General features: G+C 39.6%; 1 protein-coding gene across 1 annotated transcript in view; it reads right to left on the bottom strand.

The window, feature by feature from the left end:
- The window catches only part of LOC307049560 (putative phospholipid-transporting ATPase IM), a gene marked incomplete at both ends in the record, with an annotated part of 113946 nt that overhangs the window by 96543 nt on the left and 3156 nt on the right, over window positions 1-14247 (bottom strand). The window lies entirely within an intron of this gene.

Genomic DNA, 14247 nt, shown 5'->3' with positions numbered 1-14247 from the left:
ATTTCTTTGAGTTGATGTGGGGCTGGCTTGCTGAACTACAAGGGCGCCTTTGGATAACTTAGTGCATACAAACTGCTTTGTTTATTAGGACTAAAAATTAGACCATGTAGTACAACCTGGGAACTAGGCCAAATTTCAGGCAGGACCTCAGCATTTATGACAGTAACAAAGGCACAGTGGAAAAGTCCAGTTAATGAGGAAAGGCACCCATAAAGAATTCCCCAAAGAGTCAAGGGGTTATAATAACATACTACATAGAGTCTAATCCTTCCTAAGACTCTACCTCTTACACTAGGGTTCTACACAAATAACACCAGCTCTGGGGAAGTATGCAATTTTCTCCTGAACCCCTGAGGATCAAATGAGAAATGTGTGCAGCTCTGAGTTCTCACCCTCTGCAAGATGCTGGGGCAACTGGGACCCCTGGCCAACTCATGGAGGTGTCCTCCTCCAACATTCCAGGCTTTCCTGGCCTCCAGCCTATTCTCATTCAGGGTAGGATGATAAATCTAAATTTAGACAAACCCACACTACCTGGCTTTGTGATTTTGTTGTTGTTGTTGAGTGGTGTTTGTTTGGGAATAAAGGTATTGAAGGGAAAGAACGGAGGACAAGTTGGGAAAGAGGGAAGGAAACTTGTCTACATGGAATGGGGGAAGAGAGAGGCTTTAAAACCACCTTCTATCATTAAAACACAATAACAATAATTTATAAATAAATGGAAGTGTCAATCTTTTTTGTGTGTGATATTTAATGAATTTTCATCAAATTTGCAAGTTTTGCTTAGGATGGCTTAGGTTAAAAGAAAGACTACCCTAAATTTGCTTCTAGTAATTGGCAATGGGATTCCCTAATGACATACATAAAAGTAGGCAGGTGTCCTCTGTAGGAGCTGACAAATAGATTCATTAAGAAGCTCAAGCAAGTGCTGAGCAGAGCAAGAACTGCCAAGACGTGAACAGAGAAAATGCACAGTGGTTTCATATGTGAGTCTCCAATCAAAACTCACTAGGACATATGGGGAGGGAGAAGGGTAAGCTAGGACAAAGTGAGAGAGTGGCATGGACATATATACACTACCAAATGTAAGACAGATGGCTAATGGGAAGCAGCCACATAGCACAGGGAGATCAGCTCGGTGCTTTGTGACCACCTAGAGGGGTGGGATAGGGAGGGTGGGAGGGAGGGAGACACAAGAGGGAAGAGATGTGGGGATATATATATATGTATAACTGATTCACTGTTGTAAAGCAGAAACTAACACACCATTGTAAAGCAATTATACTCCAATAAAGATGTTATAAAAAAAAAACCAGAAAACTCACTAGGACAGATACACTAAGTTTCTGAACTGATTTGCAACTGAGCTGCTTCTCAGAGGAGCAATTCCAAGAACCAGGTTCCAGGGCAAGTTACAGTGGGCATTTATTTATTTATTTATTTATTTATTTATTTTTTTTTTGCGGTATGTGGGCCTCTCACTGTTGTGGCCTCTCCCATTGCAGAGCACAGGCTCCGGACGCGCAGGCTCAACGGCCATGGCTCACAGGCCCAGCCGCTCCGCGGCATGTGGGATCTTCCCAGACCGGGGCACGAACCCGTGTCCCCTGCATCGGCAGGCGGACTCTCAACCACTGCGCCACCAGGGAAGCCCGGCATTTATTTATTTAGTAGTTAATGATCCACCCGTGCCTCCTAGCTGGGGAGGCCAGCTAGGAACTGTACAACAGGGTACAAAGCTGCTTTGAAACAAAGCAGACCAGATCCTTTCCCCTGCTCCCTGAATAAATGAATGGATGAATGAATTGAGGGGCTCCCAGCTGCAGCACCTGTACCTTCTCCAACATCTCATCCTACATCCTTCAAATTCCTCTTCCACATTCCTCCTCCTGATTCACTCCACCTGGGGTAAGTGTTCAAAAGCAAAGGTCACCCAGGCCCTTATACAAATGTGCTCGTTTGGGGGAGGAAGAAGCCAGAGAGGTTGATGGATTTGGCAGAACAGAATCAGGAGGCATTTCATGAGAATGGAAGACTGTGCTCTGTGTTCCTCCCACGGAGGGTCACCAGCGGCACCAGAAATAGCACAAGGAACTTGAAGGGAATAAAGGAGGAAAAACCTAAGGGTGTGACTATGGCATGTAGCCTGAAGCCTTTTTGGGAAACCGGTCTTCCCAAAATGGTTACTGTTTATAACAACAAAGGATATCAAACCCATTTCAGATATTATTTTCCCTCAATAGTCCCTTCCAGTGAGATGATTTGTTTATATACTCAGTAAGGAAAGTGACATCCAGAAAGCCAGAAAACACTTGCATAGGCCATGCCAGAGTCAAGGCCCATGGCACAACGCAGGCTTCTAGGAAATTTTCTGGTTCCAGACCTGAAGAAAAGCCCCCAGGGGCCTGTGGTTTAGCTCCTTGAAGGTTGATATGAATGAGTCTTATCTATCTCTATGTACCTCACCCCTGTGCCAGGAGCAGAGCAATTCCTCAGTAATTTTTGTCCCTAGTCATTTAATTCGTAATAATACTTAAAAATTTTTAATAATAGTTGTGTTTTTTAAATAAATGCATGAATAAATGAACAAATAAGTTCACTGTTGCAATGATCCAGAGAAACCTTCTACCAAAAAAAAGTTCACACCTATTAGTACATGCCTGGCAATGTGCTAGGCATGGGGTAGGGGGTGAAGGAGGATACAGATGCATCACTTTGTGTTAAACACTGTTCTTGGCCACTGTCCTCCATTGTACAACCCTAATACGCAGGGAAAACAACACATTAATTTCTAACATGTCAATGTGAGGAGGATATCCTTCCTGTGAGAAAGATCTTGGAAACAAGAAAGCACCAGGCAACTAGGCAGACATGGGGAGTAAGATTTGGGCAAGCAAGCTTGAAAGCAGATGTGACACAGTCCACCCATAACTAGCTTCAGCTGAAAGCACTTCACTTACCATTAACATAGAATTGAGGAAAGGGCTTATCACAACCTACAGTGCTAATCACTGCGAATTCAAACTGGATTTTGCATTTGTGACAAAGCCCCACAGTTTCCCTGAAAATGCCACTGAAATAAGACAAGTTTCTGTTGCAAAATTACAACATAAAATACTTTCAACATATGCCTTCTTACTCATGACAGACACACACAACCATTTTGACAGGAGCTATTGTAAAGAAGAAGGAAGAGGCAGAGAACAGAAGGAAAGGGAGGGAGGAAGGCAGACATGCCATAAAGAAAGGAGTTACATATGGAAGAGGACAAATCAAACCTCAAACTTCAGATGCAGAGATTAAGAAGGAAGAGCCTCAGGGCTTCCCTGGTGGCGCAGTGGTTGAGAGTCCGCCTGCCGATGCAAGGGATACGGGTTCGTGCCCCGGTCCGGGAGGATCCCACATGCCGTGGAGCGGCTGGGCCTGTGAGCCATGGCCGCTGAGCCTGCGCATCCGGAGCATGCGCATCCCGAGCATGCGCGTCCGGAGCCTGTGCTCCGGGGCGGGAGAGGGCTCAGCGGTGAGACGCCCGCGTACCGCAAAAAAAAAAAAAAAAAAAAAAAAAAAAAGGAAGAGCCTCCTTGCATACCTTGTTTCAGGAAATCTTCAAGAGCTTCTTGAAGAACTTTTCCCCCAAAATCTAAGTCATATTCACCATAAAGAAACAACAATCCAATTAATAAGGACTGGGTAAATGCTAACTGTCCCAGAAGATAACTGAAAAAGGGAGGGCTTGGAGTCCTGAACCTGAAAGGTGGCTCCACATTTTACCAACTAAGTGGCCTTGGAAAAAAATTTTAGTCCCACCAATCTTCAGTTTCCCCATCTGTAAAATATGAGTAATAATATTTACCATGCAGAGTTGGGAAGATCATATGAGGTAATGCATATAAAAGCACTGGCACTGTGCTTCCTAATTAAATACTTTTCTCCCTCCTCACCTCTTTGCTCTTGCCAGAATCTTCAGGGCACTCCTAACTGAAATAAGAATAGAGGATCTGTCCAGTGCTTCTGAAACTCAAATGTGTACATGAATCATTTGGGTTCAAATGCAGATTCTGACTCAGTAGTTTTGTGATGTGGCCTGAGATTCTGAATTTCTAACAAGCTCCAGGGGAGAAGATGATGCTTGTTAGAGGCCCGCTTTTCAAGAAGCAAAGTATTAAATAGCCTCTAAGAGTTTTGATAAATACAAATTTCTATGATATAAGAAACGTACATGTATTTTTCAAAAGGCTGTGCAAATAATTTAGTGAAATTCGTACATATCCCAAAAAGTCCCATTTGTCCACTATAGATGAGGAACCTTGTGAGATACTTGATTTCACCAGTAGGCTATGGAGCGGAATCAACATCAGAGCTAAAACACTGAAATGCCTTACACCACTGCTTAGACTATAGAAAGAAAATGTCCTTTTGACTCAGCTGAAGATATTTTTCTAGATTTCTCATTCAATCCTTAGAAAAATACATTGGATGAAAATAAAAATCAGAGATTCTTCATGCATTCTCAGTTAAAGCTCTGGCAAATAAAAAGATCAGATCAAGCATTAAGTTGGAAAACAAAAGACCGTGGAAGAAATTCCATAGGTATGTGGAGGCACGGGGGAGCATGGCAGGAAAAGAAGGGGAAGAGGGCAGGAGGAACCCTTTTTTTTTTTTTTTTTTTTTTTTTTTGCGGTACGCGGGCCTCTCACTGTTGTGGCCTCTCCCGTTGCGGAGCACAGGCTCCGGACGCGCAGGCTCAGCGGACATGGCTCACGGGCCCAGCCTCTCTGCGGCATGTGGGATCTTCCCGGACCAGGGCGCGAACCCGTGTCCCCTGCATCGGCAGGTGGACTCTCAACCACTGCGCCACCAGGGAAGCCCAGGAACCCTTTTTTAAAAATGAAAAAATGCAAAATGCAGAACACCTGACCATTTGCACAGGAAATAACATATAGGCCCTGTATAGGTTCAGGAATTTATTTATAATTATTTGCTCATAAAGCATAAATTCAGAACTATTCCTAATGTCAAAATACTTTAGTTATTTTTAATAATCACACATATGAAATTCACATTTGAACTAAACAAACAAACAAAAATTCAACTGCCTTTCATACTCAAAACATTCAATTCCAGAATAACCTAGAACTTTCGAAGGAGCACATCATTTTCTTCAGTCAGTTTAGGTTTATTTAGATGGACTTATAGGGGACTGATACTGGGCTTTCTGAGTAGCCAGTGGTTCCACAAATCCAGACAAGGGTTCAAAGTGCAGTGCAAATTAGTAAGTTTCCAAATCAAGTTAGACCATTTTTATACCATACAAATGCAACATGGTATATTTTTCAAAAGACATTTATTAACAACATGAACAAGTTTTTTAAAAAGAATTTATCTGACAAAGCAGCGAGCTGATCTCCCTGTGCCATGCGGCTGCTTCCCACTAGCTATCTATTTTACATTTGGTAGTGTATATAAGTCCATGCCACTCTCTCACTTCGTCTCAGCTTACCCTTCCCCCTCCCTGTGTCCTTAAGTCCATTCTCTACGTCTGCCTCTTTATTCCTGTCCCGCCCCTAGGTTCTTCATAACCATTTTTGGGGTATTTTTTGGGGTTTTTTTAGATTCCATATATATGTGTTAGGCATAGAGAGGGTGGGAGGGAGACACAAGAGGGACGGAATATGGGGATGTATGTATATGTATAGCTGATTCACTTTGTTATACAGCAGACACTAACACACCACTGTAAAGCAATTATACTCCAATAAAGATGTTAAAAAAAAAAGAATTTATCTCTTATTAGAAAATTATCTCCCTTACCCAGATATAGTGAAAACATTAACTGTAAGTCTAACACTATTCAATTTTATACTTAATATTACAATGTCTTGTACTGTTATTTCATTTCTGTATATAAATAATCTCAAGGGGATAGCAAATCCCTGAGGAGCTAAGACCCTACCTTATACTTTTTTAAGTCTCTAAAGGATTTAACAAAGTGATAAACAATTCCTAATTACTCAATACAAGCCTGATAAACCCAATTTTTTAATGCAAAATAATACATGAGGGAAATGCAATTCCATTTATCAGAACAAACAGGAGCTAATATAATTGTTAGTAATTCACAACACAAACAAGTAATTTTCAGTACATAACTTTGAGAAGTACATTTGCCAAAGAAAGATAGGCTCTAGCATAAATATAGATTTTTCACATTTTTTAGCATAACATCTTTGTGCAGTTCATTAACTTTTCCATATCAGAGACTGAGGGAGAAGAAAAAAAATTAAACATTCCTTTAGCTTATTTTCTCACCTAGAAAAGTCTGAGCAGTGCTTTCTCTGCCAGACATTATGAAGTCCAGCCCATTTGTGCTCCTAAACTCACAAATGTCTTGCTTATAACAATGGCGTTTTTGTGGCATTTGGCCTACAAGAGTGTTTAAAATATTGCAGCACAGGACTTTGTGGTTTGCAAGAATCATAGAAACATGACTTGGAAAGGAATCTTCAAAGTTCAATTATTCATTCTATCCTTCTGCTTCCATATAAAAGTTATCTAAACCAGCAGTATAATAGATTTAATATTTTTTAAAAGGCTCTCTGCTTTTTAAGATAGAGAGCAATAATATAGCATAATTAAACAAAAATTGGGTTGGCAGCCAGGACAAGGACAGTTAATTATAGAAATTGGGAACTAGTTAAGGCAACAAGACATAATTATTAATGGCCCAGTGACAACCTGTTGGGAGGTATGATAAGCACATGACTCTGTCCTCAACTGTGTTGTGCTCAATATTTTAATTAAGAGCTTATATTGGTGACTCTTAAACTGGTTGCTCATTAGAACCACATGGGGAGATTTTTTTTTTTAATACCAATGCCTGGACTCCACCCCCCAGAGCCTCTATTTTGACTGGCCCATTGGTTTAGAATTCAGTGAAGATGCAGAAGACATGTTCGTAAGTCCACACGTGACACAGCAGAGTAAGGCCTGTTCTATGACAAGCAAGATGCAGAGATAAATGTGGCACAGTCCTGATCATTAATAATGAAAATGAGATTAATAGGAGATTAATAGGAGTCAACAATCACCAAAAAGCCAGAGCAATCTTGGGCTGCATTAATAATCCTTCTACTTCAAACTGATCAAATAACTTTTGGAATACTGCTTGACTTTGGAGCAACCCACTTTAAGAAATGATAGCAAAGCTGAAGCTCTTTGAAAAGAAAGGGAATTGGAGATGATTGTTCTGGAGACTAGTCTACTCAGTGAGCCAAACATCAGAAGGGTTGTCACATGAAACAGGAGACACATTTGCTCTGCTTTGGCCTCAGAAGAAAAACTAACCCAATGACTAATAAAGCAAAAGAAGATCAATTTGGATCAAATGATGGACAAACTGTCTAATGATCAAAACTATGCAAAGACAGAAAAGGCCCTTTTCAGAAGTGGTGTGTTTTCCTCCTCTAGAGGGATACAGACACAGACTGGATATGTCATCACTAAAAATTCTGTGGAGAGAAGTTGATGGAAAAGCTTTAAAGGATAATTCTACACTGAGATTCTATGATGAACTTCAGCTAACTTCCTTACTGTACTAGTCAGGCTTTCCCATTTGTATAAAACAACTCCTCTTCCATGCACTTTTGGGCTATGGGACAGAATGATATCACCACCTGCAGCATATCTAGATTGTACCTGGACAGCCACATCTACAATGAGGTGACCTTGATTCACAGCAAACTTTACAACCAAAGAGCACACGTAAAATCCAGAAAAACTAGGGCTGCTAGAGATGTCAAATCAGGGTATCAGCAAGTAGAAATTTAGACCACCGATCTAGACATAAGAATCTGATCGCTGTTCTGTGCTTCAAAGAACAGTCTCTCACCATTCAAGCCAGAACATTCTTACAAAGATATACACACATTCTTATAACTACAAGCCTTTCTACATGCACATAAACATGCAACACACAAACATTTATATATATGGCCCCTAATCAACTCCTAGTATCATTTTTAAATTACCTCCAGATTTAACTTTAATGCCTAAATAGTTTACTTTTGTAAAATTCAAAAGTAACCTGAGCACAGGTTTTATAATAGTAGACATGAATTTGAGACTACATTGTTAACACAAATGATTTGATTAATCTTTCCACTACAGAACATAAAATGTGAGAGTTACTATCTTTTAATAATATGCATCACAGAAACAAACTATCTGGTCCAGTAAAGAAAATTACAAAACAGGGTTAAAAACCTTGATACCGTTGGGGTTGGGGTTTTTCCGTTAACCTCCCAACTGTTACTGAACTTGCCCAATGTTATCCACGTGATTGATTTATGGATTACTTTCATAAACCATTTGCCAACAAAGGAAACTGCAGTTGTAGTTCTTGCTTCACACAGAAGGTTACTTTCCTTCCTGCTCCATCTTTACATTCCTCAGTCTTAGTTTAAATCTGTCCCACCACAGCGAGGCTACAGCAGAGCTCCAAAATTCTAACACCAAAATTAGCTTATCTTAACTCTTTTAATTCCAATTACACATTGTTTGGAAACTTTTAAATTTTATATCATTGCAATGAATAAAGTAGAAGTAAAATAAACAAATAAATAAACCTAATCTATGTGGCTTTACTTGAAACTTACTTCACAGAGCAGATGGAATGGAACTAGTTTATGAGGATGCTTAAATTATCTCAATCCTGGAACAGGTAAATGACAAACACTTCAGAGTTTTAGACCTTAACTGGAGTTTTAAATTACCTTAATGTGCCATTTTAGAACGTTTAGGAATAGGAATTCAGAGGCTAAAACAAAAGATTAAAACAGATCAACCAAATTAAGGAAACAAAAAAATCAGCCAAATGCTTAGCCAAAGAATAACACTATTTAAATAAATCAGATGTTAAAAAGATAAAACATTTATACTTTTAAAGTCCTGAATCCAGAATGAAAATGAATTTGAGAGATGTCCAAAAATTATCTTTTCTCTCCAAGTAATTATTTATAAAGATAAAAACCTCTGTCATGTAGAACGTAGAATAATTTACACGGATATTAACAGCACACAAAACAGAAGGCACTTCAATGTTTGCTAAAAAGCCATTGCTACTATAGTAACGCTGCAATACAAACAAAACATGCAACAACCAACAACCAGAAACCGATAACAAATGCAAGTTACTGGCACTTTCCACAACTAATTCCAGCTTGGTCACAGAGTTTCTCATCATCTGTACTCTTTGGTTGGTGCAGAAATTGCTTTGATTATCAGGCTTCTTGGTGAGGATCTATATATAGCATGTTGGCAGTGCTACTATGCTGCTCATGAAAAAAAGAAAGAGAAATCCAAATTTCCCATCGGGCCAAGGATTAAAGCAGGACTAGGATGTGTCCCAGCATGTGGATATCCCAAGAGTCTCCCAAAGAAAATGTTTAGAGTTTTACCTTCCCACAGGCCTTTTGTACTTGGATAGTCAAAATGTCAGAAAATTGATTCAAAAATGCTTCACTTCATTTCAATGAGCCTGAATGCTTAAATACTATTTCTCTTTTTTACTGCAAATTATTAATTAAGGGGGCTATACCCCACTCCCTTCTTTTTTTGCATGTTTTTTTCCCCTGCCCTCTGACTTCCAAATCCCGGACTTTTAAACAAATTTAAACTGCTTTCTTCAGGTCCTCCAACTGCTTCCTTCTGACTTAAAGATGTTTTGCCTTAGCTCATGAGCGCCTAGCATCAGATATGGTTTCCCGCTCCCTGTTGCCTGAGGGGCTCCACCCTGCACCCCACCCCACCCCAGCTTTTGCCTCACCCTTTCTCTGCTTTCCTCAGCTCTCCACTGCTTCTTGGGCTCCCTCCCTCCCCCTTTAACTGCGGGGGAGTTTCTACCGCCACACCTTTCAGCTGTCCAGCCTTCAGTTCTATTTTTTCTCCTAGCTTTAAGCACCTCCTTCCAATGGATATCCCGAATCTACAACTCTAACCCCACCCAAGTTACATTCCATATTAACCTGGGCATTTCAATTTGGATATCGAATCTATTTAACCCCAAGTGCTAATAACATCCTTTTTCACTCTGTTGAGTACTCAGCTCCTGAGAGCCTATTACCTCATATTCAAATTCTTTTTTTAAACAGTCATGTCTCACCTACCTGAACTATCATTTCCCATGAATTAGGTTGGACTTCGGGACTTTGCTCCTGTCTCTCGTTCCTAACATTGGTGGTACAAATAAACAAACGAGGCTCGAATCATTTCCCTTTTCCTCTGGTGACACTTCCTCAAATACTTCACTCACCCTTCATTCCCCTAACACTTACAGGCCACATCACACAAGTAAAATTTAGCATTACCTTTTCAGTATTACCTACTGTCAAATTCGTTCTTATGTCCTGGTCTTCTCTTCTGAAGGAGATTATACGTGCTCCTTGAAGGTGGAAAGCAAAATTTATACCTGCTTTTTTAATAACCCCGGTAGCACTCAACACATTGCCAGTCTAAGCAATAGGTCGCGTGCAGTTTGGGGCCCACCTAAATATACCCTGCCCGTCCCAGTTTCCTCATGTGTTTCTACTCCTTTGAGCTTCACATTCTTTTTGCTCATGGCCTCAAAACCTCTTTGGAAAGTGATTAAGTCAACAAACACACATGTTACTAGGCATAGAGCAGGCACATTGTGAACATACTGAATTTTAAAAATCATTGCTATTAAAAAAAAGGGACTAGGACTCATCGATTCACCCACGCACACAGGAATACAGGTTTTACTGTTATGCCAGTCTGGTCTCAGAGAAACACAGACACATCATTACAATATGGGTCTAAAGAGGTCCAGTGACTGTCCAAGCTCACACACCCAGAATGATGGTGAGCCATAATTTTTTACTCCACTCAAACCATTGATTCTGAGTTAAAAGAGAAGTGACTGTGGAAACACAGAAAGCCCCATTTAAGTGGGTGGGAGGGACATGGAAGGGGCTCATGCTGAAGGGCATCTTGGTGGCATCATTGTAACACTGACTGCTAAGAATCAGCCATATTGCCACATTGAATGAACACTTTTTGGAAAACCCAAATGGTCATTGTTCTACCAATCACAAAAATCATAAGAGCAACAAGAGCTTCCATCCAATAACCATAATATCAACAAGCCATCTCAAGATTCAAGGAATAAATTAAGGTGTTCGAATCACAGTTTTTGGATGGAAAGCTTTCTTTAAAAGCATCCAAAACTACTTGGTTAAATTTTCACCAACTTATATAAGGCTGTACACTTCCTGAAATAGGATCAATAATTCAGCTCAGGAAAATGCCCTTTAGAAACTTCCCATCTACATTCGTGCATGAAATACATTCAGAGAGAAGTTGTTAGGCGTTCACATTTACTGAACTTTCTGAGTTTGAGGCAGGATAAGTTTCTCAGCACTCAGACAAGTTCATCCCCCTTCTCAAATTCTGTTAGAGTTCAAGAGAATTGAATGGGGGAAGGGTATGCCTGTGCTGATGTGAGACATAAAAATAACAGGAGCCAGTGGGAACCAATGTTTTCCATTTCTTTATTTTTTAATAAAGTTGGAAAATAGCTATAATTAATCCAACACTTTTTCTGACATTTTTTGACATCGACACATTTTAATACAACTGTTTTCAGTACTTCTACCATTCACTCTGAACTCCTTTTAATAGGGATCATGAGTGGCTGTCTGGCTCGCTCTCACGTTTTTCTAACATTATTAACATATTTTAATACAACAACTGTTCTCATTACTTCTATTATTCATTCCTATCATTAACCAAGAAAACTTTGAACTCCTTTCTAATGAGAATAATAATTCTAGCATTCGGCTCACTCTTCCTTCACTCTCCAATCTCACTTTGTGTTACACATCTTGGCAGTCTGAAATCCCACTTGTTTTATGTTTTCCACCTTCCAGTTTTCACAATATCATGTGTCATTTCCCAATTAATTTCACTTAGAATCATTAACCTTGTCTTTTGTGTTCTAAACCCTTTATCTTTTAAAAGCACTTTTGATCACTTTTTAAGCCTGTGCTATGTCCTATAAAGTGCTTTGAAGCTTAAGGGTCTGTTGATAAATTAATGTCCTCTAGGTATTGAAATATCTTCCTTCAGCCTTCAAAGAGAAAAGCTTGCTTGGCCAGTCTTTGTGTTTGTGGAAATCATACCAGTTATCTGAGCTTTGTGTAAATTTTTCTCCCAAGTTCTCATCTACAAACACTAAGGGTAAGATTTAAGGTCATTCTTAGTCTCACATTTGTAAAATTTTATATCTCCTTTATCTGCCTTTTTCTTCTGAGTATAAAAACTTTACCAGCAGGTATGTAAGAGAAGGAGAGGAGATTCAGAGGATTTGTTTGGGGGTTTTTTGTTGTTGTTGCAGTTTGTCTTTCAAGATTGGTCAAAAGAACAGCAGGGTATCATGGAAACAAAACAGGCTTTGAATCTGGCCAGTCTACATTAGAATTCTACCTATTAGCAGTGTGACCTCAGACAAGTTACTAAATGGAACTCCACTTCAACTCTCTGGGATTTGTGGAAGATTAGTTATATCTGTAAAGTACCTGGTACACAGTTAGACTCACAGCTGTAAGAATGGGAGCCATTATCCAGCTGTGTGACCTTGAGTAAATCACTTAAGTGAGATCTCTGTGCAACAATGTATTCATATACAAAAGTGAGATAAGTAAAGTGCTCTCTTCATAGAGTTGTGAGATTAAATTAGTTTAATATAATACAGTGCTTAGAACCCTGCCTTTCAGATGGTAAGCACTATATATGTGTAAGCTACTATTATTATTATAACTAACTTTGTTATTATCATCACTGTTAACCATATATCTGTCAATATCCACACTGAGAGTGTCAGAACTATTTCCTGAACTCATCAAATGCTTTGCACAGAGTAGGTAATCAATAAGTATCTCATCAAATCATTATCATTGCCATATTGCTTATTCAGCAGGTGCAGGGGGCTGTTCTCTACAACCACAGTTGTTCACACTGTTAATCTTCTTGCTTTAGGTGCATTTGTATCTCTGCTATTGCATTCCCTGCATAATTTATCAGCAACTTCCACACCTTCAGTATCACAGATTTGCTAACTTTTCAGCATGATCTCTGCTGCAAAAAGTTTACAACTTCAGCCAACTTCTCAGTATCTTCCGAACATTATTTTCACTGATATCTTACTTTATCCAGTACTTTATAGGGAATCTAAAGTTTATCGTGCATACTTGCCCAGCCATGTTAGGTTAAAGAAAAAATCCATATAAAAAGTTTAGCAGAGAGCCTGGTACATAGTAAGCATCTAATATATATTAGCTAGTCTTACTATTATCAAATATTTATATAAATTATTTCATTTAACCCTTTGGTAGATAATCCTATAAGGAAAATTCCCCATTTCACAGGTGAAATTAATGATATGCAGAAAAATAAATAAATCAAGATCACAAGTTAGCAAATGAGAAAGAGAAAAGATTCAAACTGTGGTCTATCTTATCCACAAACACTCTTTCCACTACATTTGAGGAAACTTCACCATTTCTCCTTTCACCTTTTTTATAATTTTCAGTTTATTCCCATCTCCTTTTCCGCCTTACGGGGGAAGACTACTTCATCAATTATTATAAGCATTCGCGCTGAGATCTGTTGGGGTTTCTTCAAATCCATTTCCATTTGCAGTAATACCCTTTAAACTAGGCAAGACTGAGCAAAAGACCCGTGGGTTCTGCCTTTCTTAAAAGGATAGTCCACGTATGACGTGCTCAGAAATCCGTAAAAATCAGATAGATATAGATTCAAATCCCATCTCTATAAAGACTAGCTCATAGAGTCATTGTGTGTTACTCTACTTCAGTCTGTTCAGTAACTCTATGAAATTGGTACTTTTATTAGCCCCAATTTGTATCTGAATAGGCTGAGGCTGAGAAGGGTTCCAGAGTTCACTGTGTGGCCAGACATCCTGTTGGGAGTTCCCAAATCAACACACCACCAGCCAGGTCTAGTGGGGACCCTTGCTCATTCTAGGAGGGCCTGGCTCATCCCCTCTGAGCCACGGTAGGGGTCATTAGACCTGAGATACTCATGCCCCTCTCTGCTCTGCACCTTCCCTTTCTCAACTTTTGCTCTCATTCTTGGTTTTGCCAGCCCATAATGGGTTTTGGTTTTTTCCTTAGTATGTTTTAACTCCGAGACAAAGCTGCCTTATTCCGC

The sequence above is a fragment of the Hyperoodon ampullatus genome, assembly GCF_949752795.1.
Source record: "Hyperoodon ampullatus genome assembly, chromosome: 3".
In the NCBI taxonomy this organism is placed as follows: Eukaryota; Metazoa; Chordata; class Mammalia; order Artiodactyla; family Ziphiidae; genus Hyperoodon; species Hyperoodon ampullatus.
Note: the sequence above shows the minus strand (reverse complement) of the source record. Positions and strands in the feature narration are given on the sequence as shown.